Source organism: Aquarana catesbeiana, linkage group LG05 (genome assembly GCF_042186555.1).
Source record: "Aquarana catesbeiana isolate 2022-GZ linkage group LG05, ASM4218655v1, whole genome shotgun sequence".
Classification (NCBI taxonomy): domain Eukaryota; kingdom Metazoa; phylum Chordata; class Amphibia; order Anura; family Ranidae; genus Aquarana; species Aquarana catesbeiana.
The window spans coordinates 405953346-405966353 of record NC_133328.1 but is presented as its reverse complement, the minus strand read 5'-3'; the positions used below and the strand labels follow the sequence as shown (position 1 = coordinate 405966353).

The 13008-nt window shown below is 43.0% G+C and overlaps 1 pseudogene; it reads left to right on the top strand.

The window, feature by feature from the left end:
* Positions 1-7634, top strand: part of LOC141146031 (uncharacterized) — a 24804-nt pseudogene extending 17170 nt beyond the window's left edge.
* The last annotated feature ends 5374 nt before the right edge of the window (positions 7635-13008 follow it).

The window sequence follows — 13008 nt, the reverse complement described above, 5'->3', positions numbered from 1 at the left end:
GGACTGGGACAAAAATTTGGCCCTGGACTTCACCCAGAGTGGCCCACTTTAATTTTGCAAACATGCACAAAAACAGTATATAAAACTATATGCAGTTGCGCAATATGGATACTTATTGAGTCTGGGATGGATCTGAGGGAGGCGGTGCGGCCTTTGTATGGGCCATCAGAGCGACCCGGGGTAAAATTGACACCTTGCCCCTTAGTAGGGTGACCACATTTCCAGACTGCCATTCAGGAACAATTTTGCCAAGGACCAGGGTGGGAAGGTAGTCTCAGGGTTGACGGGGAATTCAGCGGTGGGGATGATTTGTCGGGTGAATGGCTGGTGCTAGCAGTGAAAACATCCTGACACCATGCTTAATATGGTGTCAGGATGATCAAATCACATTATTTCTATTACTACATTGTAATACATAATGAAATAATTCAACTCACCAGAATGCAGGATCAGTTGGAACCATTGCTTGTTACCAGATGAAGCATGTCATTTGCCACCGCCACCTGCCACCAGATTTAGCGTGTCACTTTCCCCCATCGCCTCCCACCAGATGCTGCATATTACTTGCCACCACATGCAGTGTGTCACATGCCACGTCGTCTGCTGTCAGAGAGAGGGAGCAGAGAGAAAGAGAAAGAGAGAGAGGAGGGGGCAGAGAGAGAGAAGGGGGGGCAGGGAGAGAGAGAGGGGGGACACAGGGAGAGAGAGTGGGGGGGACAAGGAGAGAGAGAAAGGGGGAGAGAGAGAGAGAAAGTGGAAGGGGCAGAGAGAGAGAGAGAAAGTGGAGGGGGCCAGAGAGGGGCAGAGGGAGACAGGCAGAGAGAGAGGGGGACGGAGAGAGAAAGAGAGGGGGATGGAGAGAGAGGGGAGAGAGAGAGAGAGAGGGGGGACAGGGAGAGAGAGAGGGGGGCAGGGAAAGAGAGGGGGGGACAGGGAGAGAGAGGGGGGGACAGGGAGAGAGAGAGAAGGGGACAGGGAGAGAGAGAGAGAACGGGACAGGAGAGAGAGAGGGGGAGGGGGACAGGCATAGAGAGAGGGGGACATAGAGAGATAGAGAGAGAGAGAGAGAGGGAGGGGGGGACAGGGAGAGAGAGAGAGGGAGAGAGAGAGGGGGGGAACAGGGAGCGAGAGAGAGAGGGGGAACAGGGAGAGAGAGAGAGGGGGGACAGGGAGAGAGAGGGAGAGGGGGAACAGGGAGAGAGAGAGAGGGGGAACAGGGAGAGAGAGAGAGGGGGGGCAGGGAGAGAGGAGAGGGGGGGGACAGGGAGAGAGAGGGAGAGGGGGAACAGGGGAGAGAGAGAGAGAGAGAGAGAGAGGGGGGACAGGGAGAGAGAGGGAGGGAGACAGAGAGAGAGAGGGGAACAGGGAGAGAGAGAGAGAGAGAGAGAGAGAGAGGGGGGGCAGGGAGAGAGAGAGAGAGAGAGAGGGGGGGGGCAGGGAGAGAGAGAGGAGAGAGGGACAGGGAGAGAGAGAGAAAGGGGGACAGGGAGAGAGAGGGAGGACAGGGAGAGAGAGAGGGGGACAGGGAGAGAGAAGAGAGGGGGGACAGGGAGAGAGAGAGATAGGGGGGCAGGGAGAGAGAGGGGGACAGGGAGAGAGAGGAGGGGGACAGAGAGAGAGAGTGGGAACAGGGAGAGAGAGAGGGGGGACAGGGAGAGAAAGGGAGGGAGACAGAGAGAGAGGGGGAACAGGAGAGAGAGAGAGAGAGAGGGGGACAGGGAGAGAGAGGGGGACAGGGAGAGAGAGAGAGGAGGGGGACAGGGAGAGAGAGAGGGGGGACAGGAGAGAGAGAGAGAGAGAGGAGAGAGGGGGAGGGGCAGGGAGAAAGAGGAGGGGGACAGGGAGAGAGAGAGGGGGGCAGGGAGAGAGAGAGGGGGGGCAGGGAGAGAGAGAGATAGGGGGACAGGGAGAGAGAGAGGGGGACAGGGAGAGAGAGGAGAGGGGGGACAGGAAGAGAGAGAGGTGAGGGGGCAGAGAGAGTGGTCGGGTCTAGTCAGTGACAGTGCTCAGCTCACACACTTGAATGGTGCAGGAGGGGCTTTAATGTGGCTGTCGACTACTTGCTTAATCTTCCTGCTCCTCTAGCTCTTCATCGATGTAACGCACAGGCAGGGAGAGAGGGGCGGGAAGCAGTGTGTGTCACAAGCTGGCTCATTTACAGCTGAACATAGCAGTGTGCGAACCCCCTCTTCTAGGGCAGCTGTACCGAGCCGCTGCCCACACACTGACACCAGGGATGTTCCGAAGGATGCAGCGGCCGTCGGAGGACTTCTGTCCCCGCCCACCAGCGTGACCTTTCAGACGCCTATTGCAGCAGCAGAGCCCTCGGCTCTGTGCAACAGGTGGTGGGCGGGCTGGAAACAGAAGCAGCGATACACTGAAGCACCATCCCGACCCAGTCCACTCCTGAATTGCTGCCTCGGTCCCATGGTAGGGCCGGCCCTAGGCAGTGCAGCAGTGCTCAAAATAATGGCTGCGCAGGCCGCGCATTCCATTATTTTGAAAGGCTGTCACTGATACTGGCCCACTGAGCCATCGGCCCACCGGGAAACTCCCGGTAGTCCCGATGGCCAGTACAGGCCTGCTTCTAGCGCAGTGTTAACCCTTGTTGGTTTTTATACAGCTTTAGGTGAACACTGTGCAGAGCTCGCAAAAAAATAACTTGTAGCTTACTTAGCTGCCTGCGGTAGTGATAGGATCAGGAAAACACCACCAACCTTCTACAGGTAGCTTTAGCTGAACACTGTGCAGAGGTCGCACTACACTAACTTGTAGTTTTAGCTGAACACTGTGAGGAGGACGCACTACACTAACTTGTAGCTTTAGCTGAACACTGTTCAGAGGACGCACTACACTAACTTGTAGCTTTAGCTGAACACTGTGCAGAGGTCGCACTACACTAACTTGTAGTTTTAGCTGAACACTGTTCAGAGGACGCACTACACTAACTTGTAGCTTTAGCTGAACACTGTGCAGAGGTCGCACTACACTAACTTGTAGTTTTAGCTGAACACTGTGAGGAGGAAGCACTACACTAACTTGTAGCTTTAGCTGAACACTGTTCAGAGGATGCACTACACTAACTTGTATCTTTAGCTGAACACTGTGCAGAGGTCGCACTACACTAACTTGTAGTTTTAGCTGAACACTGTTCAGAGGACGCACTACACTAACTTGTAGCTTTAGCTGAACACTGTGCAGAGGTCGCACTACAATAACTTGTAGTTTAGCTGAACACTGTGAGGAGGACGCGCTACACTAACTTGTAGCTTTAGCTGAACACTGTGAGGAGGACGCACTACCCTAACTTGTAGCTTTAGCTGAACACTGTGCACTACACTAACTTGTAGTTTTAGCTGAACATTGTGAGGAGGACGCACTACACTAACTTGTAGCTTATTTAGCTGCCTGCGGTAGTGATAGGATCAGGAAAACACCACCAACCTTCTACAGGTAGCTTTAGGTGAACACTGTGCAGAGCTCTCAAAAAACTAACTTGTAGCTTATTTAGCTGCCTGCGGTAGTGATAGGATCAGGAAAACACCACCAACCTTCTACAGGTTTCTTTAGGTGAACACGGTGCAGAGCTCACAAAAAATAACTTGTAGCTTATTTAGCTGCCTGCGGTAGTGATAGGATCAGGAAAACACCACCAACCTTCTACAGGTAGTTTTAGGTGAACACTGTGCAGAGCTCGCAAAAAAATAACTTGTAGCTTATTTAGCTGCCTGCGGTAGTGATAGGATCAGGAAAACACCACCAACCTTCTACAGGTAGCTTTAGCTGAACACTGTGCAGAGCTCACACTACACTAACTTGTAGTTTTAGCTGAACACTGTGAGGAGGATGCACTACACTAACTTGTAGCTTTAGCTGAACACTGTTCAGAGGACACACTACACTAACTTGTAGTTTTAGCTGAACACTGTTCAGAGGACGCACTACACTAATTTGTAGCTTTAGCTGAACACTGTGCAGAGGTCGCACTACACTAACTTGTAGTTTTAGCTGAACACTGTGAGGAGGACGCAGTACACTAACTTGTAGCTTTAGCTGAACACTGTGAGGAGGACGCACTACCCTAACCTGTAGCTTTAGCTGAACACTGTGCAGAGGTCACACTAAACTAACTTGTAGCTTTAGCTGAACACTGTGAGGAGGACACACTACACTAACTTGTAGTTTTAGCTGAACAATGTGCAGAGGTCACACTAAACTAACTTGTAGCTTTAATTGAACACTGTGAGGAGGACGTACTACACTAACTGTAAATAGTTAAATAGTCTAGCTGCCTGACTGTGGTACTAATAGGATCAAAAGAACACCAGCAATTTTCTTCAGGTAGCTGTACATACTGTAACAAGACAAGCCTGCCTGTCAGTAGGAAGATAACAGGAACGGATCTAGCTAAACTGAATACAGTGTATATATATATATATATATATATATATATATATATATATATATATACAACACCTGGGATGCATATATATACACAATACACTGTAAGTGCAACTAACTCACTGACTGTCCTGCCTAATCTATCTAACTTAAATCAAATGACACTGTCTCTCTGTCTATCTCCTTCAACGCCGGAACACACACTACACAGGGCCGCCGTGCAGGTGGCCTTATATAGTGTGGGGCGTGTACTAAATCCCCTGAACCATAATTGGCCAAAGCTTCCTTGGCTTTGGCCAATTACGACTCTCTGTTCAGACGGCTCTGTGATTGGCCAAGCATGCCAGTCATAGTGCATGCTTGGACAATCATCAGCCAGCAATGCACTGCAATGCCGCAGTGAATTATGGGCCATGACGCGCCACACGAATTTGGCGCGAATGGCCCATATCGTTCGCAATTGGTCGAACGGGCGAACAGACGATGTTCGAGTCAAACATTGGTTCGACTCGAACACGAAGCTCATCCCTAACTGTCACCTACCGAATGCAACACAAGAGGGAAGTTTTCGACAAATTAAAAGACTATATAATAAAGACCAGTAACAAGTTTCAGAGGAAGCCTATCATACTTCGGAGCGATAATGGAGGTGAATTCACAGGAGGTAAGATACAAAAGAACTTAAAACAGAATAGAATAGAACTCTGACTGAAATGATCAGATGTATGCTGACAGACTCTGGACTATAACAAAAATACTGGGGTGAGGCAGCTATGACAGCTACATATTTGCAGAACAGACTTCTTTCCAGAACAGTGGAGAAAACCCCATATGAACTATGGCACAATGAGAAGCCAAGTGTAAAACACCTAATGCCCCGTGCACACGGTCGGACATTGATCTGACATTCCGACAACAAAATCCTAGGATTTTTTCCGACAGATGTTGGCTCAAACTTGTCTTGTATACACACGGTCACACAAAGTTGTCGGAAAATCCGATCGTTCTGAACGCGGTGACGTAAAACACATATGTCGGGACTCTAAATGGGGCAGTAGCCAATAGCTTTCATCTCTTTATTTATTCTGAGCATGCGTGGCACTTTGTGAGTCGGATTTGTGTACACGCGATCGGAAATTCCGACAAATTTTATAGCCTGCTCTCAAACTTTGTGTGTCAGAAAATCCGATGGAAAATGTGTGATGGAGCCTACACACGGTCGGAATTTCTGACAACAAGGTCCTATCACACATTTTCTGTCGGAAAATCCGACCGTGTGTACGGGGCATAAGAGTTTTTGCATGCAAAGCATTCATCTACATACCTGAAGAAAAACGCACCAAACTCCAAAACAGAGCATTTGAAGGTATTTTCTTTGGATACAGTGACAATGTCAAGGGTTACAGAATCCTAAATCCCAAAACAAACAAGGTTACCATTAGCAACAGCATAACTTTTGTTGAAGATTTAAGAGACAATGTAATGACAACAGTAGAAGCAAGAATAGAAGACAAAGCTGACATTGACCAACCCATCTCTGTAACTTCCGAAACAAACAATTGAAGTGAGTGCAGACTCAACCAACACTGAAGAGCAGACACAAGAAGACTCAGACACAAAAATGTGTGTGTTCAACAAGAGAAAACAAAGGTAAACCACCTATACGTCTCTCATACATACCCTGTTTCCCCGAAAATAAGACCTAGCGTGATTGTCGGTGATGGCTGCAATATAAGCCCTACCCCCCAAATAAGCCCTAGTTAAAGTCCTTGTAGGTCTTATTTTCAGGGTAGGGCTTATTTTCGGGGAAACAGGGTAGGGCTTATTTGGGGGGTAGGGCTTATATTGCAGTCATCACTGACAATCACGCTAGGTCTTATTTTCGGGGAAACAGGGTAGCAAGTACGGCCAGTATCAATGAACCTGCAAGCTGGGAAGACATATCTCAGCTTTCAGAACAAGAAGCAAGTAAATGGATAAAGGCTGCTGAGGAAGTGATAAAATCCATGCATGACACTAAAACATAGACACTTACAGAACTACCACCCGGTAGGAAAGCCATAGGCTGTAAATGGACTTTTAAAGTGAAATACAATGCAGATGGCACAATTGGACGGTACAAAGCAAGACTAGTAGCCAAGGGCTATTCTCAAAAATACGGAGAGGACTATGATGAGACGTTTGCACCAGTAGTCAAGCACACTACAATATGGACTTTGCTGACAGTAGTCGTCATAAGGAAAATGCAAGTGAAACATTTTGATGTGAAAACCGTGTTTCTACATGGCGATTTAACAGAAGAAATTTACATGGAACAGCCGCCAGGATTCAAAGATGAACAAAGGTCAGACCTAGTGTGCAAACTTCGCAGGAGTATATATGGTCTAAAGCTAGCAGCCAGAGCGTGGAATATAAAAATAAATGAAGTGCTTACACATCAAAACCTTCTAAGGAGTAAAGCAGACTCCTGCTTATACACAAAGAACTTAACACTAGTAGATAGGTCTACATGCTTATTTATGTGGATGATATCCTGATTTGCTTTGAGCAAAAAGGGGATAAGGCAGAAATACTGAAAAAAACTAAATCAGCACTTTGACACCAAAGACCTTAGCAACATAAAGAATTACCTCGGCATCCAGATTGAGAGAGAAGAAGATGGCAGCTTTCTTCTGAACCAAAGGCACAAAATACAAGAAATAATTGAAACATTTGGAATGGAAGACGCCAAACCAGTGAAGTCTCCCATGGAAACCAACTACCTAAAGGAGATGAATTGTCAAGATAGCCCATTACCTACTAATACTCAATACAGGAAAGCAATAGGAAAATTGCTGTACCTTACCACTGCTACAAGGCCGGACATTGCAGCAAATGTGGGAACCCTATGCAGAAAGGTTTCGATGCCAAGTAAAAAGGACTGGAATTCTGTAAAGCGAATCATTCTCTATCTTAAAGGGACTTCGAACTACAAGTTAAAGTTACCAGCAAGTGATGAAAGCACCTTAACAGGATATGTGGATGCTGACTGGGCAGGATATACCAATGACAGAAAATCTACCAGTGGCTACTTATTCTTTCAGTCAGAAGGTGCCATCAGTTGGACTAGTAAAAAGCAAATCTCTGTTACACTGTCATCTACTGAAGCAGAATACGTTGCTGCAGCGCAGGCAAGCCAAAAAGCTATTAACAGACTTGGGTTAACCACAGTTGGGACCAACAGAAATCTATGAAGACAATCAAGGATGACTTGTACTTGCGCACATGGAAGCAGTTAATTCAAGAACCAAGCACATTAATGTAAAGTTTCACTTTCTTAGGGATCTTCAAGAGCAAGATCTTCTTGAGTTACTTTATTGCCTAACCGAGGATATGACAGCAGATATCCTTACAAAGCCCCTGACTGCTGAAAGACATTCAAGGCTTACAAAGAAGATGGGTTTAACAGACTAAGCCTTAGCTGTTGAGAAGGGGTGTTGGAGATACAACTTTCAGCTTAGCCTATTGACTGCAGTTCAAAAACAGGACACTAGATGTCGCTAATGCTCAGTAAAATGATATGCTATGCATTTTTCTATGATGTGTTGTATTTCCTATACATAGTGTTGTACTTGTTGGTTTCTTTTTCCTGTCTGTGTTCTTCTTACCATGTGAGGTGACATCTTTATTGTGTGGTTATGTTCCAATAAAGAAGCCAGTTGCTGTTACTCCACAACGTCTGATCTGAATTGACTTTGCCACACCCAGCGATCATACTCAACTTAAACACCTTTTTCTATCACCACCCCTAACCATCACAACTGCAGTAGGATCTCCCTCTATGGGCTTCTCACAATAGGATCATGGATCCCTGGGGTACGAGCATGGCCTTTCCCTCAACACAAGTCATTCAGAAGTCAAGCCACTAGTAATATAGTGAAAATAAATGAGAGAGGCATGAAGAGAAGAGCTTTTACTATTAAAAATAAAAGCATACACATTGCGGTACCTGCCCTTAGGCAGGATTTTTACATTTAACATTTTAAAATAACTGGCCGGTTTGCATTAAAGTATATGTAAACCCAAAGACTAAACTGTCTTATAGCATGGTAACGTAATTTAAAAGGTCATTTTCATTTTTTTAATTTACAGCTTACATTAAAATAATACCTGGCAACGCTGTTATAGAGGTCTGTATTCAGGTACTTCTTGTTATAGGGTTAAAGTGCTCTGACCTTGTTTTCTAGATGTACTCCTGCATTGTCACCCTGTCACACAGACTTCAGAGGGAGACTACAAGTGGTTATTTTAACAAACATTATGCAAACATAGACCACCAAGTTTCTAGCTTTCATTTTTAAAGCTTAACTCAACAAGCCCGGGATAGAAGCTGATTGGTTGGCATGCAAACTTCTCCAGATTCTATCTGCTCCAGTTTTTATGAATCCCCCCAAATTATGATGTTGCCCTAGCTACCTACACACACATGCCATGCATATGTGTTTCAGCTCTGACAATTCCAGGTAAAATTTCCTAGTTCAAGGAAGTAGTTCCAAACATACATATCAACACTCAGCAAAGGAGCTAATGCTCCAAATCCTCACTCTGACTTTATAACTATGAAGGGGGTCCAATACCAAAAACTCATGACAGCTGTACAGCAAAAATAAAATCATCTGATGATTCAGCTAAAAGCTTTACATAATGTATGTATGTTAATCTTACTTCTATGTGCATTCAATTTGTATTTTTTATGCATTTGCACAAGCTCTTTTCAAGGTGCTTCTTAACTTCTTTTGACTTGTTTCTGTCCTTGTTCTGAACTCCCCCAAGCTGCTTCTGCATTCTCTTTGACTTGATTAGAAAGAGAAACAATTCTGATGCAAAGTAATCTTCATGTACCCAAGCACAACTCGATCAAAGAACATAGAGCAGCTTTTTCACCTTTTTACCCCAGGAGAACTATTGAAATTATTTTAAGCTCTTAAAAAAACTCCACTAAAAATTATTTTGTTTGTTGGTACATTAGTGTGATCAGTAAGTTGCAGAAAGTTTTATGGAAAACAATATAGAATGTAGCGAATGCAGTGTTTGATCCCAGTGCAGATATTTTTTTTAACACCCACTTCCTATATACAATAAAATTATCTTCAATAATAATACTGAAATGTACTGAATAAGAAAAAGAAAGAAACACAGACAATAAAAGTTTTTGTGTTTCCTTACATGAATGGCCAGTAAGGAAATTCCCCCTATCATTGGAGGTCAGTGGAGAAATGACCTCTTACATTGAAGAACCACTTATAATAATGGATAGTTCAAAAGTGCCCACTTATACTAGGGATCAGTAGAAAAGTGCCCGCTTACCTTGGTTGTCAGTGTAGATGTGACCCTTTATTTTGGATATCAGTGAAAGATTCTGCCCTTAACATTGGTGAGAAATGTAAATAGGAGATCCATCTACCATTGCTCAAGGAACTGCTAGCAACTTATGGAGGAACCCTAGTTGAGAAAGGCTGACATATAGGCTTGCTCCCAACCAATACTATTACCAAGACTTTCAAACACAAAAGAAATGTTCTGCATTAAAATTCTGCACTAAAAACCTTGTGTACATTTATTGACGTATACCAAGCACAAGACAATCCACCTTTCCCACAAGCCCTAATGCATTTAACTCCATCCAGAGCTTATTATTTTTCATAGTCTCTACAAATAACCTCCAGATGGAGTGAAATGAACTAAACTTGTGGGATAGGTGGATCGGCTTCTGCTTGGAACGCTTATATAAATGTATGCACAATTTTGAATTGAGCTGTTTCTTTACTTTTGTGTTTGGAAGTGGATCTTATGGAGCAGTCAGTGGCCTCCAGAAGCTTGCACCCATTGTAAAGAGGTGACAGAGAGACTTTGCTGTATATGACTATTACCAAGACTGCTAAAATATTTCCCATAGCTTCCCAAGAATGCATCAAAATTCTGTAATATGGAAAACATACAGTAGCTTGTTTTATTGTTTTATTAATAAAATGTTACATTAGTTTTCATCACCTGTAAATCAACACAACTATTTTACACTACAGAGCTACCATCACAGAGATTGATCCTATATCCTCCTCTTCATACTAACCCAACTTGTAATGTTAAAACTAAGGGCTTATTCACATTAACCTGGCATTCAAAGAAACAATTGTTTTCTGTGTGCCCTTGAGTAAACCTGAGTTTTCAAGGGCAGAATAAGCCCAGGTCTCCACACAAATTTGATCAAACCCTACCCTCCTTGTAACCCTAACTTTAACTCATCTTTTCTGTAGCCCTAAAACTAACCCTTTCTAATGTAAACTTATGTCTTTGCATACTCACCCCTGTTGCTCAAGGATTCTATACTCCATAGACCAACCCTTCCTGCGCCAAAAGATATTGGTGTCAAAATTCACTTTTTAAAAAAAACATTGACACTAAGCAGATTTACCATTGTTTGTGCCTTTTGCACATCATGCAAACCTTTCTCATAATTTTTGCCCTCAATGAACTCTTGAAAACATTTTAAGATCTTCGGGAACTGAAATAATTTTCTGCAGCTCACTGTACATTAGTGCGATCAGTAAGTTGTAGTATAGCAAAAAAATTGCTATAACTATAACAAACACAAATACTATAATAAAATATAAAGCAGAATTGCATATTAAATACCAGGATGACAGTAACAAAAAAAAATACTGAATTTGCATTGGTGCTCATTGGCGATGCCAATTTTGCACTGATGTTCACTGCAAAACTCTAGTTTTGCTTTGGTGTAAAGTGCAAACCTTTTCCTTTGCATTGGTGATCAGGGAACTTTAATTTTGCACTAGTGCTCAAGGAAAATATTTTAATTTTGCATTGGTGCTTAGGGAAAAAAAATACTTTGCTTTGTGCTCAAGGAAAAACTTTATCTTTGTTTTGGTGCTCAGGATAAAATGATTCATTGCATCTTAGGAAAAATGTTGACTTATAGTGCTCAGGCAAAAACATTACATTGGTGCTTATGAAAAAAAACTTCGCATTGGTGTTCAGGGAAAAAAACTGTACATTAGTGTGTAAGCTCTAACGAGCAGGGCTCTCTGATTCCTCCTGTATTGAATTGTATTGTAACTGTACTGTCTGCCCTCATGTTGTAAAGTGATGCGCAAACTGTTGGCGTTATATAAATTCTGTATAATAATAATTTAAAAAATGATTAGTGCTAAGGGAAAAAAAAAAACTTTGCAGGGTGATTTGCCTTTTACATGATCTGCACCACTTTCACCATCATCCCCTGGCAGCTGCCCATCTTGTATCTGATAAGGTTGTAGACTTCCTCCTGGTGGATGAGGGACCTTTGGAAATTTATGGCTTGGCATGATACATTTTCACATTTAAGCACATTCCACAATACTGTCCAGCTACCAGACTGTAGCACTGTGCTGTCAGTGCTGGCCAATGGCTTTCTAGCTCTCCAGGCAGTCTGGGCCCAGTACAGGAGTTCTCTTCCTGGAATTATTAGTGCTGCAGGGGGAAATGTTAAACTACAAGGGAAGACTTAAGCTGCTGGGGGAAAGTTCAGCCACCGATATACCACAGATATACAGTAAATCCTCTGAAACAGCAGCAAAACCCCTGGGGACCTCTCACAGAACCCTAGGGGCTAGACAAAGGGTATTTATCTAAGCAACAATATAATCCACTTTATCTACTGATGCAGTCAGTTGTAGTTTTGTCAGTTTGTTAGCACTTCACAGATATACCATATCAATAAAAAAGGGAGCAAATATACAATACCTTTTACAACTAATCAGAATTAATCATATAGTGGTCCAAATTCAACAGAGTGGATTACTGGTTGGCCATTATGGACTACTTTGGAATTAATAAGTTATTTGGGTAATTTGCTTAAACAGTTTCAACATTCATTAACTAGTCATAAAGTTATAAATGAATGCCAATTCTTGCAAACCCTCACAAGTTACTAGTTTAAATGAAACAAGTCATGTACATTATAAACCCATACTACCAAGGCACATCTGGTATACTGTTAATACACTATAAAGTTCGATTTATTGACTTTATGAAACTGTTCAGTATTATGATGAATCATAGAGCAGACAGTCCATGTACTATCTTAAAATTTTTAAACACTGAGGAAATGGATACACTGTGAAAACTGTAAATAATACATATATGATAGATCTCATTGTCTAGAAGCAGGATATCTCACTATGAACTTTATAAAAAAAAAACCATAGGGTTTAATATACATCTCAGTGTTCCGTTGTCCTGTAATTGAGTGTGTCTTAGTGAACATTCTATATATATATATATATATATATATATATATATATATATATATATATGTACAAAATATACCTATTTGTTGAACAGATCACAATTTAAAGATACCCACCAATTAAAACAGGGTTTTACACCATTGGACTTCAGTTTCTTAAACATGTACATACAGCCCAGTATCACAGCAGATTGTAGATACAAAATACGGTAGTTTGTTTAAAGTAGAAGTAAACACAAAACTTTTTTTTTCATCTTGGACAGAGTAAGGGAGAGTAAAAACCCCTGTTAGTTTTTTTGACATCTGTGTCTCATTGGGTAGAT